The sequence below is a fragment of the Talpa occidentalis genome, unplaced genomic scaffold (genome assembly GCF_014898055.3).
Source record: "Talpa occidentalis isolate TD23 unplaced genomic scaffold, MPIMG_talOcc4v2.1 talOcc4.16, whole genome shotgun sequence".
NCBI classification, from domain to species: domain Eukaryota; kingdom Metazoa; phylum Chordata; class Mammalia; order Eulipotyphla; family Talpidae; genus Talpa; species Talpa occidentalis.
The window spans coordinates 58,111,844-58,131,889 of NW_023601653.1; the positions used below are offsets into that span (position 1 = coordinate 58,111,844).

At 39.5% G+C, this 20,046-nt stretch overlaps 1 long non-coding RNA gene across 1 annotated transcript in view; it reads right to left on the bottom strand.

Moving 5' to 3' along the window:
• LOC129145985 (uncharacterized) overlaps window positions 1-19,599 on the bottom strand; it is a 109,658-nt gene extending 90,059 nt beyond the window's left edge. Inside the window, exon 1 of the long non-coding RNA XR_008552257.1 lies at window positions 19,414-19,599. This is a non-coding gene — a long non-coding RNA (uncharacterized LOC129145985). The remainder of the gene's footprint in view (window positions 1-19,413) is intronic.
• Window positions 19,600-20,046: the final 447 nt, after the last annotated feature.

Genomic DNA, 20,046 nt, shown 5'->3' on the forward strand with positions numbered 1-20,046 from the left:
GAATAAAAATGTGCCTTTAGTGGAGATAGCCACATTTTATTAATAAAGCTGTGTATAGTCAGTAAAGCACACTGGGAGCTTTCATTATGGTGGTATAAATATACATGTAAAATATTATGATTAAAAGCGACTACTTAAATAATGTTGGTAGTATTTAATAATTGATATTTCCCATGTGGCGTAAGAACTATCCAATGAAATATGCAATATTTAAAGTTTCCACCTGCAGATTTTCATATTCTCTGGTTTCTAGTGCTTCATAACCATTCAGATCACTATGATTTCCAGTTTGTTATAATATTCCAAGATTTTTAGCTTCAGGCACTAGTGATACCATGTCCCTTTTCCACAGAAACTTCAATATAGTAGTAGTTTTTTACAAGTGGTATTATTCTGTAATGCCAATATCATTCTTTGTATCACTACTTGTCCCTAAATTGGTAGAGTATTCTTACCTAGGCTATAAAAAGAGCCAGCAGGTAAGGTAGTGAGATAATCTATTTCAGTGAAAAATAAATAACTTTACATACAAGTTTCTTAAGTCTGACAAGTACTTGATTTTCTTATCTAAGAATATAAACTTCTGGCATTATTTATTACCTTGGCAATTTCTCATCACACACAAAGCAATGCAGTAAGATAACCATTACTACAATCTCCCCACAGGAGTAATTAAATCATCCTGTACTTTAAGAATGCTCGAAATATTCATAATAACACTCAAGGATACACTTTAAATATGTCTTGAGCAAGTCAGTACACAGGCCACGCTCCAGGCTGAGAAGCACTGACCTCTAGAGTGAGTTTATTCTGAGAACAAGACATGGTCTTGTTTGCTATTTTTTTGATGGCCTCTATAATTGCTATTTTTCTCAGTGATAATAATCACAGGACAAACACTATACAGTAATAATTTGACTGAACGTTTCTGAATTTTTTCTCACCTGGCTGAGAATATAGACTAAAGGCTGACAGAGAATGAAAAGGAATAAAAGAGCTCCAAATCCTAGAGAAGAACACTATAAATAAATGAATAAATATGATGCTAGGTATATTTTGACATTAACCACAATGTCAGTAGTTCAGATTTCAGCCATTGTGTAAATGCGATCCTGTCCATAACTTACTTTAGGGAGCAGGTTAGAGATGGAATATAGCATGTGTCTGTAGCCCAGATATACCAGGAAAAGAAAAAGATCAAGTGGATTCTCATAGATGAAGAAAAAATTGTGAAGACATAAGATAAGTGATTTTCATTCCATTTAAAGACCCCATGTAACATTTCTCTTCATTTTGGCAAAAGCAGATGTTGTATGTACTAGGAAAAGAACTACACAACATTTATCTCTGAAATATATTCAGACCAATACCAACCTGAATTCCTACCAAAACTGACACCTTCACTTTCTAGCATCAGTCAGAGAAAATACTTTTATGTTCCTTAGCCCAACAGGATGTTCCTTGCAGATGTATCTTGCAACATTTCTAGGCACTAGCATGCTGTTAAGGAACTAGTGGCTAGAGCTAGTTACAGAAGTAAGGGCCATGGGTAAAACAGGGTAAAATTGTAGGCAAATTCTGGAAATGTGAAGGTAAGAGAACTGTTCCCATTTTCTGATCAAAGTACATAAAGGACATCTCCCTAGACAAATATCTGACACTTTTTTTTTAATCTTTAGATACATACATATTATGTTACATAGACATAAAGGTGTTGGAATACTTCATGCAGAAAGTAACATAACCTGAAAAAAATAAAAAAGCATTCTATTCCTTGATATCTGTTAAAATGATAACTTTATCTGATCTGAGGGGAGCTGGAATGGATGGCATCAAGAATCAAGGGTACCTTCTTGGCAAAAATGATAATTCCAAGATGGTACCATAGCCAGAGGCAGAGAAATATTAAAGACAAAAATTAACATGATTATGGCCCAAGGAAGCTTCAGAATCAAATGTGCATAGAAAAATCATCAAATTCTCAAGAATTTTTTGGTCTCAACAATTTATCATTTGTGTTAAAATATCTGAGTACATGTTCTGAGATGCTCTCATTGTAGGCCATAGTATTCTGAATCAGCTAGTGACTTCAAGGTAGCATCAAGGCAGAGAACAGAACTTGAATGTGAGTCTCCATTGGCCCTCCCCTCCCCCAAATCAAGGTGCCTTGTTGAGATTCTGGAAGACTACCCATCTTCTAGATTTTATAGTTCATGCATTTGCCTCATGGACAATCATGGTCTTAGTAAGGAGCTACTTTTTGCTTTACCATTATCGAATTACTTATGGTAGTAAGGTAAAGTCTGAAGGCTACAAATAAGTCAGGCTTGAGGCTCTCTGGGGAAAGGTGGTCTTTGCAGTCATCTGGTATTCAAGTTTACCACTGTGTAGTTTTGTCTGCTACAACTCATAAGGGATATAAAATACAAAGTGCTTGAAGAGAAATAGTTACTCTGTGTGGTACATGTGGAACTTGTGAGTTATCCATTATGATGAAAAATTCCTGAAAGTGGGAACACACCTTGTCTGCTTCACTGCACAATCCCAGAGACAACACTGCCGCACAAAAGTGGCCAATCAAAAGTGTTCAGCCATGCTTAGAGGGAAGTATCAAAGAGTGTTGAATCCCTTAAAATGTAGCTCTTAAGGCACAATTCCCACTTAGCTTGAATATATTGACTAGTATAGGTGATTCAGGTCAAAATTTGTTCTGTAAAAAAGCAGTCAAGGAATGGGTAGTGCTTAGAAAGTTCCTTTTGAGCTGAACATAGTTTTGTGTTGGATGTTTTTTATTTAGATGATATAGGTTTAAGTATTTCAGAGGAAGACAAAATCATATTAACAATAAATGAAATTATGATTCCCATACACTTGATATAGTTCTCTTTCCAAGCATGTTACTCTAGCCAGAACAGAAAAGTAGATGATAGAAATACACCAGGCCTTTACTTCAAAAAGTGAACAGTGGGTGATCCATGTCAGTCATGGGATTTCATGGCTTTGCTAGGCAAAACGTGTGTGAGTAACTTCAACTCTGTTCTCTCAAACTGAGCTACTTAAGGTTGATTGAGTAGTGAATATGATACTCAGGCAAGGCCTTTTCACAAGCATGAGTGATTATTCTTTGATAGCAATGACTAACAAGAAAAAACTGAATCTTCACATCTTATGTTCTCCTCTGTTGACTCCTTACATTTTGAAGGAAATTAGCAAGTAACTGTATATTACTTCAATTTATTATCAATGTTATTTTTAAGATCTATTATATTTTAGAGACAATGCTAACATCCTCTTAGTCTAGCTGTGGAACAGACACGTTGATAAATGTCTACAATAAAAATCATATTGTTAAAACACTTAGCATATGTTCATCACAATGGGAATGAAGAAGAAGTAGCAATTAATTTTAGTCTAAGGACTCAGGAGAGAAGTTCTAAGAAAAACCTTCCCATAGGAATGTTCATGAGAGACTCTTAAGATTTTGAAAAGGCAGCATAATTCAATTAGATGAACACATATGAGTGGTCATTATGACTAAGATACTGAGGCACCATGTAAGGCACTTACTTGAAAAGTACAAAGAAGGAAAGAACTCACACATTTCCATCAAATTCATAGGTATATTATGAGGGACAAAGATTTGTACAAATCTCATTATAACACAGTAATGCTTAGAGGCCATGTGAGTGTAAGGAAGGATAAATTAATTCTAATGTGGATAATATGAAAGTTTTCTTATGGAATATTCAACTATTAACATAGTCATTCATTAATTTCATCACTTATTCAACAAGATACAAATTAGGCACTGTTCTAGATACTGAGCAGACACCAAAAACCAGAACTTATACTATAGTCTGGGAGTAATACAACACACAGCACAAAAGCAAACAAACTATTCAGTGGTAAATAAAATGTTATTCTGGCAAATGAATTTTGGCTACAGAGATAGGTGAGATTAAATAGCCAAAGGAAACTTCTCTGAGAAAGGGAGCAGTTTGGCTAGAGTTGAACTAGAGAGAGGAGTGAAGCAAAAGTGACATGAAGAGTAGGAAAAGGCCAGATCACACAGGGTTTCATGAACTAGAATTTGGTGTTTATTTCAGAAGGTACAGGGAAACTGGAGAATTTTAAATGGGTGCTTTATAAGATTGCTTTGCATCTATGAGATACTGGAGAAATAAATGGAAGAGATATCCCAGTTGGATAGTTACTTCAGTTGCCCAGGATAAATTGACTTTTTTTTTTTTTAATTAGATTTCTTGTAGTGAAGGAGTTATTTAAATAAGATTATTTGGGAATTGCTGAGCTTTCAAAAGCACTGTGGTTATGAGAAGAGGGTATTTAATCTGATCCTTATGGACTTGAATAAGGTAAACAAGGAAAATTTTCTATGAGGAGAAAGAAGGGACTTAGATTGGTTGAAAAAACTTGTCATTGGAAATATTGACTGAAGCTAATCTCAACAGGTTTAGAATGTGTTAAATCTACATGTTGAGTGATTATCAAAAGTTCTTGATTATATGTATCAGAAAGACAAGGTTGTTGGAAATGATTGTTGAATATGATGGGGAGTGTTACAAGTTCTAACTGGGCCTGAACCTTCCTATGTGACCCTTAGCACAGTAACATGGGCCAGTTTTAAATGAATATTGAAAATTAATTTCAATAATTAATTTTTATTTTTATTTTATTTATTTCTATAATTTTTATTTTTTATAGAGGCATGTTTTATTTATTTGTTTGTTTGTTTGTTTGTTTTGTTTATACATGCACTGGGTACAGTCAGAAGCGCGGGAGGGTGAGAGAATTCACCAGAGCCAGAGTGGGGAGCAGAGCAGGCAGAAGGACCGAAGTACACTGCTGAGGGGCGCAGCGGGCGGCAGGAGAGGTCTGCGCGCCATGTGGGACCCTCCTCCTGTGGCCGGGGAGCAGCCGGGGATCGAACCGGCGCCACAGAGGCCACGGGCAGCTTCGCAACCCAGTGCTCAACTGCTGCGCCACCGGGGAAGCCCCAACACATAATTTTTATAAGAGATTATACAACACTGGGCCTCCCTTGTGGCCCAAGGGGTTAAGACGCAACCTATGAGGCTGACCGCAGCCACTGCAGCACGAATTCGATCCCCTGACCTGGGAGCAACCCACATGGTATAGCAGACCTCTCTTGGCTTGCCCATTGCTTCCCTCAGTGGTGTACTTTGGTCAGTCTGCCTGTTCTGTTCCTCCTCTCTGTCTATGGTGAATCCCTTCACCCCACACCTTTGGCCTGTACCCCAGCTACTGCACGCATAAATAAATCTTTAAAAAAGAGATTAAACAACACAATGTAACAATTACAATACTGCCACTCAAAAAAAGGCCATTTAGCATTCTGAACGTAGAATGCCTTTTTCAAATATAGTCATACGACATTTCTCATACAGGTTAGTATATTATTTCATTTGTTATCAGTAATGAACACAGGCCAAAAATTAAGGAAAATAACACAGCCATTATTAAAAGTAGTCCATGTTACAGATCACTCCATTAGCTAAAGAATTAATTGGCTCATACAGTTAGGTGGCTGAAAAATAATACAGGTTTAAAACAATATCCCTAGTACCCACCTATTTTTATTCTTCTATATTATTAGCCAGTAAAAGAAACACAGCAAGATGCCACTAAAATGATGGTACATGCCCCATATCCCAATCCTATTCCATCAAATTTATATGAGAACTGTATAGTGTCTTCTATGAAGGTCATTAATCATTGTCTCTCATTGTCTAAGGTTGACCATTTGTCTGCTCTAGAGCCATGCACTATGATGAAAGTAATAGAATATCCCAATTAGACTGGCACTAGTTACACCACACCCAGGGAAAGGTGTGCACATCTACCTGAACAACTATTGTGACTGGGGAAATGAGTCATGTTGCCTAAAATAACAATGCCAGAATAATGATTCTAGGTAATTAAATAGTGACTGTTCAACCAAATTTCCAAATTGTGAAAGTAGTATGACATATTGATTGCTCTTAATAGGGTAAATCTCCTGAATCTTTAGGACCAGTAAAAGCATGTAAGGGAGTCACAGGTGAAAATGGTCTTGCATATGCAATACAGTATGAAAATCACATGCTACATTATATGATTGCTGATGTTAACAACAGTTTGGAAAAATTATCCTATGATATCAGCAAGCAAGAATAAAATCATATATTAGCAGTATTTTTAAATTAAAAGAACCTAGAAACTTTAACAGAAAGCATATATAGGAGAGTGATGTTGTCAGAGAAAGTGTAAGGAGGAAATTCTTAGTGAATGATATCTTGAACAAACTCCATCCCCTGATGTCTTTATGGACTTCACCCCCCATTTCCACTTTAAAAGTGCAGGCGCTGAAGACTACAAATCCCAGCATGCTGTGGACCTACCTTTCTGAATAGGGGATGCTGAAATTAGGGGTGGAGGTAAGCATCTATGCTTTGCTTAAAAACTACACGTGTGTGATCTCTCTTGCTTTTCAGCTCCTACTTGCATGCTGGTACTAGGGCAGATGGCATCTAGCCATGTGCTTACCAGTTAATATCTTAAGTTTCTCTCTCCCACTATACTTAAAAAATAAACCTTGTTTTTAAATGTCTTTGTGTGTCTGTTTTTGGGTCTTTTGCCAAGTTCTTAAATATGTGGGTGAGGTTCTCACAAACTGAGGCACTCTCCCATCTTTATTTCTTCAGTTGCCCATTAACAGTGTCACCCAGATGACTTTATAGTTAATTACCGATTTCACTCCTCCTTACAACCACCACCACTAGCAGCTATTCAAGGGTAAGACACCACCAAGAGAAACCCAAATCATAGGTAAAACTGTTGCTGTTTGAGGAACAGTATGTCCTGAATGAACTCCACCCCACCTGCATGCCAAAGAAATCTCAGGAGCTAAGGACTATAACTCCTATCATGCTATGGATCTACCATGACTCTTGGGAACTGAGAGTAGACTTAAAAAGCCATGTGTGGTATAAAATCGAACACATGTGGGTTTGTGCTATCTTGCTTTTCTCTGCGGTCAGCTTGCATCTGGGATGCAGATCAGTTACCAATAGGACCAATTAATCTCTCTGTCTCTTTCTGTTCTCCTTCTCACTTCCCTTCTCAATAAATCTTCTATTAACTTTTCTCTGCAGGCCTGCTCTTGGCTCTTTGTCCTGAGTTCTTAAGTCTGAGGGTGGGGTATCCCACCCAGGTCTGCCTAATTCCCCCTGGGGTTGCCCTGTAAAATAGCAACCCTCAGAATCTTAGAGACCAAGCACAGTACATTACAAGTCTAAGAGGAGTGCCAATATGCTAATGCATCGCCCCTTGCCCAGATCAGTATAGCACCATGCTGACAGTTTCTCCAGAGGGAAAGGTGAAAAAGAGAAGGGGGATGGGCTGGGGAGGTGACAACTAGACCATCCACCCCAGCAATGTGAATTGCTTTGTGAAAGTCCCTGCTCTGATATTGCACAAGTATTGCAGAGAAATCTGTGGGGTTCACCCACGGGGAATCTGAGACATAGAAAAGGAGAGGAGTTTGCAACAACCAGTTGTAGGAGAGCAGAAATCTCCCACTCCAAAATATGTCTTTGCAAAGCATTATTTCATGGCAGTGGCTCTAAAACCTGGATGAAGGCTGTCCTTTGTAAGTGATACTTACATGTGTAAAGGGAAATTTTATGTATACATGGAGTCTTCTTCAGTTTTTGGAAGATCTAATCTATTTTCAGTGGAGAAGGAAAAACTAAATCTGCTCAACAGTCATTTTTGTTTACTTTGCTCCTCCCATAAACCTCCCATAAATGACCTCTCCCTTCCACCCCTAACATTTTTTTTTTTTTTAGCTAAGGTTATTTAAGATGATGACTGAAGCTATGTGGCTGCCTTACTCAGTCTTGCTGGGTCTCTTCCACATATACAGGAGGTACACATTATTATTAAACATCTTTTTATATTTTTTTCTTTTATTAATTTGTCTGATGCTTTCTTGTTTCCCAACCTAGAAGACCCCAGCAGGGTATGAGATTATTTCTCATGTGCCACTATCCAGCTCACAGAATCTTGGTGGATCCAGTTCACACATACATTGCCCAAGCAGTAATCCCAACCTGCTACCCTGCTCATCTGCAGAATCAAATCCAGGACACACTCTGCCCAGGCACTTGGAGGAATATAGATCTGCCTGATTTGGATATTCACTTGAGATTTTTTTCCCTGTCCTGGAGTCCATTTTCAGACAAGGTGTTGAGTCATATCTCCACCTACTGACCAGAATGCTTCGCAACAACCCCTGGAAGCTAAACAGTCCAGCATCATTCCATACTGATAGGCAGGTGGACAGAGCTGATCACACCAGAGCAAAGAAGTTGCCAGGTATGGCGGGATTAATTTACAACCTGACCCCTCCCAACCAGAAAGTCTGTTCAGGAAATTCAGAATTGCCTAGAGTGAATGACCCACCTTTTCCCCTCCCAGGTCCTATCCACATGAAGAGGTTATTCCAGCACCATCTGAACTGAAGAGATGGTCACAACACCTGGAAGCTGTGGGGCTCAGTGGTATTACTACTGAGCAAAAGGCAGACAGAATCAATAGCTAGGTAAGCAAAAGCAGCTGCCCTGTTTAACCTGGGAATCTGAGGTGCAGATGAGCTTGACTTAAGACAGCAAACAACTTCACTTGTCTCAGAGCGTTTTTTTCTCACTGTGCCAGAGCAGACTATAGCTCACAACCTAGCTTATTACTAAATCCAGCGTTCAACCTATCCGAGCAGTGAACCTAGTCAAGACTAGAGTACATGAGACGCTGCAGACACAATTTAAAAGCCCAAACTATAGTGGCAAATGGACATAAGGTAGTTTGTAGCTTTCCCCATCTGAAGAGCAAAACCAGTGTCCTCTTGTAACCAGGGAAGTCAGTGCACACTCAGGCATGATTTGGGTCCCCAAACAACAAGCTATATAGATCCTAGGTTTTGATCTCATGTCCTACTATTGTATGGAAGAGAATGCACAGCCCTATACACTAGTGAAATGTTACAGAATGCAGCTCTGTGAAAGGGGGAAGCACCACAATGTAGTAAATGAGCACCATTTTTCCCACCCCCACTTACATGCAATCACTCTGGATTAGTTTCTCAGATAACATATGAATGGGGGTCAGTTGGGAGGATCGAGGTAGATATATAAATAAATGTGGGGCAAAGGAAGAGGAGGGACATGTGGAGAAGAGACAATTGTAGAAGAAACACAAGGGAAGGTTGTTCCTTGGTAGAGAAAAAAGGCAGTAATTATTTTGACTTTGTGGTGGATTATATGGTACATAGTAAATTTCAGGTCTCTCCTGTCTCAGCTCTCTGAACGTACCCCTTTTGTGTGGTTCCTTGCTTCAAACTGCCTTGGTTTTATGGTGAGCTTTCCAGCCTTAGATACACTATAGGCTGGATCTGTGTAGTTTAGCATTTGCCCACAAGGGGGGTGGGTAATTTTAAATCATCTCAACTCCTCTCTCCTTGCATACCAAGTAAAGATCTTTCACTCTACAAATCTTCTTCCTTTGCCTTTGTGAACATGAATGGCTGAACACTTTTTGAATGTGCAAATGGGTTTCCCCTTTAATAATTTGGGGGTTCCTGGGTACCTCTTACTCATTTGGTTACAAATACAGTACCCACTCCCAACCAGCTAAAAAACTTTATCACAGAATCTAGGCAACTGCAGAGTCCATCCTACAGCTTCACTGGATAAGGAAAGACAGCAGTCCCCCCACATACCCCCACTCTCAAGCCAATGCCAACAGTCTCACCCCAGTCATCAGAGTGCAATGCTATCTCACCACAAAACAGACCAAAAATAAGGCCCCACTTGCACAAGGATTTTACAAGCAGATAAACCCAGAAATCCAAATTGAGCTCATTGGTGAAAAACTGCCTTTGCCAAAGCAATCTTATCATGTCTAGGAAAGGAGCCTCATTACTGAATTGAACAGATACCAATGTAAGGAATCAAGGATCTTTAAAAATCAGGCAAATATGATCAAAGAAGACTTAGCAGTTTCCAATAAGTGACCCTAAAGAAATTGAGATTTAAGAACTGTCAAAGAAGTCAAAGAATCAAAATATTGCCCTTAAGTAAGTTTAGTGAACTACAAAAACAGAACTGAAAAGAAGTAAGGAAATACTATCTGAATAAAACAAGATTTTCAAGAAGATAATGCAAACACAAACAAATTAAAGAGTTGAAAAAAAAAACTGAAGGATTTCAAAAGGGTTTGAAGGGTTTCAAAAGTAGATTCAACCATTCAGAATAGTGAGCAACCCAGAAGATAGGGAATTTGAAATTACACAGGGATAGAATTTGGATAGAATTATACATTGATAGAAGAATGAATAAAAATGAAAAGTTTACAACAGTTATAAGATATAATAAAAAGAAACAATATGCTCAGTAGGGAAATTCCATAAGAGAGAAATGAACAGAAAATATATTTAAAGCGATAATAACTAAAGATTTTCTAAACATGGGGATAAAAATGGACATCCAGATCTATGAGGTCAAAAAGACCCTGAATACAAGTAGAAATTACCAATACACATGATAAAAAGTTGTCAAAAGTCAAAGAAAGATTTTTAAGAACAGCAAGAAAAAAGTTATATACAAGAGAACACCCCCATAAAATTCTTCAATGAATTTCTCAGCAGAAACATTTTGGCCAGGAGACTATGGGGTGATATATTCAAAATACTGAAAGAAAGGGCCTCTCCTGGTGGCACAACGGTTGAGCGCTGGTTGCAAAGCTGCCTGCAGCCTCTGCAGCGCCAGTTTGATCCCCGGCCACCAGCGAGGGTCCCACCAAAAAAAAAAACAAACAAACAAAAAAAAAAAACTGAAAGAAAATGCCATTCAATAAAGTAGTCTATACCTTGCTAAGCTTTGTTGGAAACAAGGTCTTTGCAAATAAACAAAGCTGAGGGAGGTTTATTATAATTAGACCTGGCTTCAAGAAAAATCCTAACGGAATTTTTATTAGTGGAATTCAAAGTACTAATTAACATCATAAATACATGAAATGGTAGCATAACTCTCACTGGTAATGGTAAATATACAGTCACAGTTAGATTCTGTACTATGGCAAAAGATGTTCATTACCCACATACAAATATTTTTAAAGAGTTTCAAGGTTTGGAGGTAGGAGCGAGATGGCAGTAAGGTCCTAAATTTATCTCCTCAATGGACACACCAAATATATACCAACTATCCCTCCAAAAATTAACCAACCAGCTGACTGGCACATCCTCATCAAAGGACAAAGGATACATTATCAATACAAGTAGCCGCTTACTTTTCCAAGAATAACACCTTTGTCATGCTGATCCACAGTGGGGAGGGATTTTCAAATTTTAGGCTTCTCCCAAGAAGCAAAGTGTCTGGTGCCTCACTTTGGGGATCCCGACCCTAGGAACATTCACTGGGAAAACAATTTTCACTCTCCTCCCAAAAAAAGCATTTGACTTTGAAAACCATGGAGAAACATATCTAAGGGAACTAGGGGGCTCTGGGAAATGGATAAACTCCATGGAGATGCTGGAGGGTGCCACATATTTTTATACTACCCTTCTACCTTGTGGGTGAGGGTTGTTTGCATGCATGCATGGAAGTAGCACTCCCGGATATTACTACTGTGAACAGTGAGAGAGAGCAGATTCTGAGACTAGTGAGTGCAAACAGACAAAACTAAATCTGAAGGTGAGTAATGATCCCCTGCATATTCACTCCATTACATCATCCCTAAAGCCTTGGGCTGTTCACATTCCCTATGATCCTTTAAAACACTGTGCATCCTCTACCCTCTGTATTTGCCCACAACAAAACTGAAGTCTTGGGTGAAAGGGATGCTCCTTGTTCAATAGGCCCTTATAGCCAGGTGGGGTGTTGCATCTCTGAGCACCACTGGATGGTAACATTTGCATAGTTTTTGGCAGACAGTCAACCTCAGATCATTGAGACAACTGTTTTGACTAATAAAGGAAAGCAAATATAGGGAGTCAAGCAATTGGAGAACTGAGGAACACCTTTCAATCACAGACAAAAATCTAATATAAAGACATGGAAAAAGGAAGTTAGTAAAATGTAGATAACTAATCTACCTGATAAAGTGCAAAATAATAGTCATAAAAATGCTAATTGAACTCAGAAGAATGGGTGAGCAACACAAGATCTCTAATAAAAAGATGGGAGATTAAAGAAAATTGCAAACAGAAGTCTGAGAACTGAATAACACTATAGTCAAATTTAATTATACATTAGCGATTCAAATCTGGAAGAATGGAAAAGTAACAAGCAGAGAAAATAAAGGAATTCATATAGACGAAAGGGAAAATGAATAAAATAAAGCCAGAATTTGCCTTAAAAGAACAAGCAGAAAATATACATGAAATAAAATATGAGTTTCAAAAGGTGGAGAGAAAGAGACAGAAAAGCTATCTGAAGACTAATGCCTGAAAGCTTCCCTAACCTGGGGAAGAAAACAGACATCAAAGTTTGTGAAGCACAGAGAACGCCAAACAAAATAATCACAAAGAAAAACATTATAATTCGAATGTCAAAGGTTAGAAATAAAGGGAAAAATTTAAAAGCAGCAAGAAAAAAACAACTTGTTACATATGATGACCCCCTGTAAAACAATCAGCAGATTTCTCAGTAAAACTTTGTAGACCAGAGCTGGTGGCATGATATATTTAAAGTGGTAAAAAGGAAAATCTTCCACACAAATACAATTTACCAGACAAGGTTACCATTCAGAATTTAAGGAAAGATAGAGCGCTTTTCATATAAGGAAAAGTTAAAGGAAATCATGGCCAATAAACAGGCCCTACAAGAAATACAAGAAAAAAATCCTTACAAGGATTTTTGTAAAATAATAAGCAATGACACTATGGAATAACAAGGAAACATCAAAAGGTAAAAATTCTTTTCAAATTTCTCCCAAAAATTGAAGAGGAGAGAAAACAGCCAAACTCATTATATAAGGCCAGCATTATCTGATACTAAAATCAGAAAAGAAAACCACAGGTTAATAACCTTGGTGAATATAAACAGTAAAAATTTTTCAATAAAAAGATTAAATTTAGCAACACATTAAGAGGATTATTCACCATGACCAAGCAGGTATTTCCTTGATATGCAAGGACATTTCAACATACACAAAATCAGTGGGATACATTATTTTAATAGAATGAACAAATTCTATCCTCATCTCAATAGACAAAAAAAATTGGCAAAATGCATTATCCTTTCATGATAAAAACTATTAAGAATTAGGCATAAAGGGAATGTATCTCAACATAATGAAGATCATTTATGATAAGACCACAGCTAACATCATTCTTAGTAATAAAAGTTTGAAAGCTTTTCCTCAAAGATCAGGAACAACACAATATTCAACCTACAAATATAAGTCCTAGCCAGAGTAACCAGGCAAGAGGAATAAAAAAAAATGGGTAACTAGAGCTGGAATGAAAGAAATAAAATTGTCTAGTCTGTAGATCATATGATTTTATATGCAAAAAATCCTAAAGATTCAATTAAAAAAAACAGTAAAGCTACAAGATAATTAATGGTGAAAATCAAAAGCCTTACAATATGCTAGCAACACATTTCTTGAAAAATAAGTAATTTGATCCCGTTTAAAATAGCATCAAAATAGCATCAAAGATAATAAAATACTTAGGAATAAACTTAAGAAACAAAAGTTTTCTACTCTGAAAACTATAACACTAAGGAAAGATGAAGATATAAATAAATGGACAGGTATCCTGTGTTCATGGTCAAAATGCCCATACTACCAAAAGTCTTCTATAGATTCCACAATTCCTATCAAGATGCCACTGGCGTTTTTTATACAAAAGTAGAAACACTACAAAATTTGTATGAAACCATAAATCACCCTTAATAGCCAAAAAGATCCTGAGAAAGAAGAAAACAAAAAGTACCACACTTCCTGATTTCAAGCTATACCATAAAACCACAGTTACAAAAACAGTATGGTATTGTCATAAAAACTGACAAATAGACCAATGGAACAGCACTAAGAGCTCAGAAAGTGACACATAACTGAGAATAGAATGTAGAAAAGGCAGTTGCTTCAATAAATATTGCTGGGTGAAGCAAATTCTATGGAGACTACACCTGAGCGGGGCGGGGTAGGGGAAAGCAAACATTATTTTAAAATGAAAAATGATGTTTTCTTTATTATAGTTAGTCTTTTTCCTGGTTCCTTATTTAGGTTTTCTAAATTCCTGCTATGAGTGAGACCACCCAGTATTTTTCTGTTTCTTTCTGGTTTTTTTCGCTGAGCATGATCCCTTCCAGCTCCATCCATGTTGCTGCAAATGGCATGAGATTATCTTTTTTGATTGCTGAGTAATATTCCATTGTGTATACATACCATATCTTCTTGATCCAGTCATCTGTTTTTGGGCACTTGGATTGTTTCTGTAGCTTACCTATTGTAAATTGTGCTGCTGTAAACATAGGGGTGCAGGTGCCCTTTTGAATTAATGTTTCTGTGTCATTTGGGTAAATACCTAGGAGTGATGTGAAAAATAAATAAAAAATAAATAAATGTTGCTGGGATAATTGGATATTCACATGTAAACCAATGAATCAGGTCCCCTATCTTACATCGCTCACCAACTTCAAATGGAACAATGACAAATATCAGGCATGAAACTCCCAGGAGAAAACAGAGGAATAAGGTTTCTGGATAAGGATATTGGTAATAGCTTTTTGAATATGACACCTGAATCACAAGCAAGAAAAATGAACATAATCAATTGGAACAAAACTAAAAGAATTCTACACAACAGGAAAACATATTAAAATGAAAAATACAACCTATAGATTGGAAAAAAAAATCATACTGTCCAAAACATTTAACAAAACCCAATTAAAATAAGGAAAAGAGGGCCTCCCTGGTGGCACAAGGGGTTAAGAACCGCACTATGAAGCAATCCGCAGCCTCAGCAGCACGATTTGGATCCCTGGCCGGCCAGGGAGAAACCCACATGGCGTGCAGACCTCTCCTGTCTCACCCACTGCTCCCCTCAGCAGTGTATTTCACTCAGTCTGCCTGTTCTGTTCACCACTCTGTCTCTGGTGGGTCCTCTCACCCCCGTATCTCTGGCCTGTACCCCAACTCTTGTATGCATAAATAAATCTTTTAAAAATAAATTAAAAAAATAAGGGCCTCCCTGGTGGTGCAGCAGTTGAGCGCTGGGTTGCAAAGTTGCCCGCAGCCTCTCCCGCATGGCGCGCAGACCTCTCCTGCCGCCCACTGCTCCCCTCAGCAGTGTACTTTGGTCCTTCTGCCTGCTCTGCTCCCCGCTCTGGCTCTGGTGAATTCTCTCACCCTCCCGCGCTTCTGACTATACCCAGTGTTTGTATAAATAAATAAATCTTAAAAAAAAAATCAAAAAAAAAAATTACTTAAAAAAATAAAATGAAAAGACCTGAATAGACATTTCCCCAAAAATGAGATATGAAAAGTCTACAGGTACATGAGAAGATATCATTATTCATTAGGAAAATGCCAATTAAAACCACAGTAAGATAAGTTTGGCCATCATCACAAGGACAATAGATAACAAATGCTGGAGTGGATATAGAGAAAAGGAAACCCTCTGTACTGACTGGGGGACTGTTAATTGGAATAACAACTATAGAAAACAGTGCAGAGGGACCTCAAAAAATTAAAAGTAGAACTACCATATTCCCCAATTCCAGTTCTCAGAAGAAATTCAAAAGAAACAAAAACACCAGGGCCTCCCCTGGTGGCGCAGCAGTTGAATGCTGGGTTGTGAGGCTGCCCGCAGCCTCTGCAGTGCCAGTTTGATCCCCCGCCACCAGCGAGGGTCCCACACACACACACACAAAAAAAAAACAAACAAACAAACAAACAAAAAAACCCACCAATTTGAAGAAAATAACTACATCCCTATGTTCATAACAGCACTATTTATAATAACCAAGTCACAGAAACAACCTAAGTATCCATTTATGAATGACTGGATAAACTCCAAGAGTATCTATTAATCAAAAATTGATTATCATTCTGCTATTAAACATGAGGTAACATGAGGAAATCCTACCATATACAATAATGAAGACATTATGCCAAGAGAAATAAAACAGTGAAAGACAAATACAATACGATCCTACTAATATAGAAAATCTAAAAAAACAAACAAAAAGCATATAGAAAGAGATTCGACTTGTGGTTAACAGAGGTGGGGAGTCATGAGAAATTGGAAGAAGGTAGTCAAATGGTACAAACTTTAGTAGTAAGTACTATGGACGTAAACAGAACATGATGTTATAACAAATAATGCTACAATACTTGGAAAATTTATTTAAAAAGTAAGTCATATGAAGCACTATTACAAAAAAGAATTTTTCCCTTTATTTCTTCCTTGATTTTAAGATTTATTTTTATCTATTTATGCATACAAAAATGGGGTGTTGGTCAGAGGTGTGGGGGGTGAGAGGATTCACCAGAGACGGAGTCAGGAGCAGAACAGGCAGATCTACTGAAGTACACTGCTGAGGGGAGCAAGACAGGAGAGGTCTGCTGCCCTATATGTGGGTTGGGTCCCTGGCCAGGGACCGAACTCAGGCTATAGTGGTGATTAGCTCTGAGACTTAACCTCTGCACCACTAGGAAGGCATGTTTATTTTTATTGAAGGTATATGAGAAGATGGAGGTTAGCTGAACCTATTCTGGTAGTCAATTTACAACATATGTAAATCAAACCATCATGCTGTATACCTAACAGTATACAGTGGTGTGTGTCAATTACTTAATGAAATTTGAAAAAAAAAAAAAAAAACACATTTAATTGAAATGAGGGAAAATACTCATTTAAAGAGAATGGGTCTGGACAGGAGGAGAGATTAGGGTGAGGCTGATCTTTAAAGAGCAAGTTGTTGGGCCTCCCCTGGTGGCGCAGCGGTTGAGTGCTGGGCTGTGAAGCTGCCCTCAGTGCCGGTTCCATCTCTGGCCGCCAGCGAGGGTCCCACATGATGCGACACCTCTCCTGCTGCGCCCACTGCTCCCCTCAGCAGTGTATTTAGTCCATCTGCCTCTTCTGTTCCCCGCTCTGGTGAATTCTCTCACCCTCCAGCGCTTCTGATTGTACCCAGTGCTTGTATAAATAAACAAATAAATCTTTAAAAAAAAAAAGAGCAAGTTGTGAAAATTCAGGAAAACTCCTCTAACATAACTGACTTCAAAGGACAAGGTAGTCATCAAAATTTGAGAATACTGTTCTTTAAACATGCTCTAGGGTAGAAAGAATAAATTACTATTCAATCTACCTGCAGCAAGATACAATGAAACACTGCATTGTCTAAGTTACTATGGGTCTGACACAAAACAGGAGTTTAAAGTATTATTAGTCTTGTTTACTAAATGTCATGAGATAAAGTATATTTGAAATCTCAGTATGAGAATTTTAAAAAAGATATGGTCAAAGATAGCTTTAAAATGAACCACCACTAGTTGAACTTATTTTGTAGAGCAAAAATCCTAAGCACTTTACATATTATTGCATTTATTCTTCACAGCATACCTGTAGCATTGGCATTATTTTCTTCAATCAAGTTTAATTAAGGTTCAAAGAACTTTAGTGTATTGCCAAATGGTCAATGAGAATATTTGAGGAACGGGTCACATACCAGAATATAAGCCCACAAGTCTAGGAGTCCACTGTTTGCTCCTAGAAAAATGGCTGGCACAAATAAACTAGCCAAGAGTTTACTGAACAAATAAACCTATTTATTACCACACAACTGAATATGATTAAGAAAAACAACATGCACTCATACCAAGTGGTATCATTTTAGATTCAAGGCAGTAAACATCAAAAGTAGGCTCCTAACCTTGACACTGTGGTCCAAGTACTTTCAGTCCAGAGTGTGTGTAGTGTTTAAAAACATGAGTCCTGGGCCTCCCTGGTGGCACAGCGGTTAAGTGCTGGGCTGCGAAGCTGCCCGCAGCCTCTGTAGCGCCGGTTCCATCCCCGGCCACTGGATGAAGGTCCCACATGGCGCGACAGACCTCTCCTGCCATGCCTGCTGTTCCCCTCAGCAGTGTACCTTGGTCCTTCTGCCTGTTCTGCTCCCCGCTCTGGTGAATTCTCTCACCCTCCTGCTGTTCTGACTGTACCCAGTACTTGTATAAATAGATAAATAAATAAATAAATAAATAAATAAATAAATAAATAAATCTTAAAAAAAAAAACAAAAAAATAAACAAAAACATGAGTCCGGATGAGATCACCTCAAATTAAGTGTAAGGAAAGGATACCTTGCCAGGGAGATAGGCAAAAACCAATCCTTAGAAATAGGGCCTGGTAAGGGAAGGCAAACATAAGAGAACGCATGTGGTATCTCAGAAGCAAAGAAAAAGAAATATTTCAAAAAAAGTGAAGACTCAAAAAACTCAGAAACAGAGTTTAAGAGTGAGATGTGTCCGCAAAATAGTGGGGCGTGCTCCCAGGAATAGCATCTGTAAGCAATTGGGAAACACAGGGCAGTGAGGAAGGCCTGAGCAACCTCACCTGGCACTCAGAGGCGGGGACAGCCTGTAGGTAACACTCTCCCCCATCCTGAAGCAAGAGCCCCGCATCCACCTGCATTGGATGCAGCTGCTCTCCAGGGCACACCGGATTCTCATCCTCATTCAAACGCCTCTCAGAACCAGATTCACCCAACTGTGGGGATGACACCAACTTCCCTTCCTAGTCACCATGCCAATAGCTTCAAGTCCCAGTATAAACTGGCCAGGGAGGGTGGGGCGGGCTGAGAGAAAAGGGACTTTACACCAAAAGAGCTGCAAGACTTAGCACCAACCTAGCTCTTGCACAGACGCTGGGCCACTCGCTGCTCCAGGGGTTTCTTCCCCAGTAGGCGCGTGTGTGTGGTCAGGACCACTGATGCCGGCTCCCCCACCCGCCCTTGCCTTGAAAGCTTATGCCACCGGAGGGCACCTCCTTGTAGTGGTCACAAAAGGAGTTTCTCACTGAGGAGCCCTCCGACCGAGAGGATTTGATCTTCTGGGCTCAATACCATTCTCTCCCGCACGATGTGGGTCCTAACCTTGGTGAGTTTAAAACCACAAAAACAATCCTTGCACTATCCCGACACATCAGATCCTTCGCCCTGTCTTCCAGGGGCCCTGGCGGCTCCTCTTCCCACCCACTCATTCCCAGGTCACACCCTTGAGCTTCCAACCCGACAGCTCCCACTGCGCCTCCCCCAGAGCCCCTGGAGCAGCAGAAGCAGAGGCGGCGGCAGGTGAGCGCCCACACCAGGACCCGGGCTGTTTGCTCACCGTCTTGAGGCTGGCGTCCTCCTGTCCAGCGCTGCAGCTCCTAGTCCGCAGGTCACGCAGCTCAGAGCAGAGCGAAGCGAAGCCAAGTTGGAACCGTCCAGAACAGGCCGGAATCCACGACTGTCTTCCACCACCTCCAGCCTTGATGAAGTGGGCAGGAGACGCTGGCGCCCTTCACCCGGGCTAAACACACACCTGGCCCAGGAGCTGCGGAAGAAGGGCCCAGGGTCGGGCAGCCATAGGTCTGGGGTGGCCGCAGGTGTGGGGTGGCCGCAGGTGTTGGGCGGCCGCAGGTGTGGGGTGGCCTGGCCGCAGTGAGCAGGGCCAGCCGGCATGCGGGCATCTGCGTGTGAGAGCCCAGAGAGCCCGGCCGACCTTGAGGATGACGATAAAATGGCCGTGGCCGGCGTCTGCCCGCCCTAAATAGACCGAGGCCAGGAGCAAATCTGGGAAAGGCAGTTCAGCTGTGCCACAGAGGCCCCGTGCATACACTCATCCCCTCTGCAACTTGGATTTCAAGTGCAGGTTTCTCTGCAAGTGTAACACTGTTATTTGGTATAATTTGGACATTAGTTCTTGGATCTAGGGCTCCTCAGACATATTTCCATGTAAATTAGTGGTATTAGCATTCCG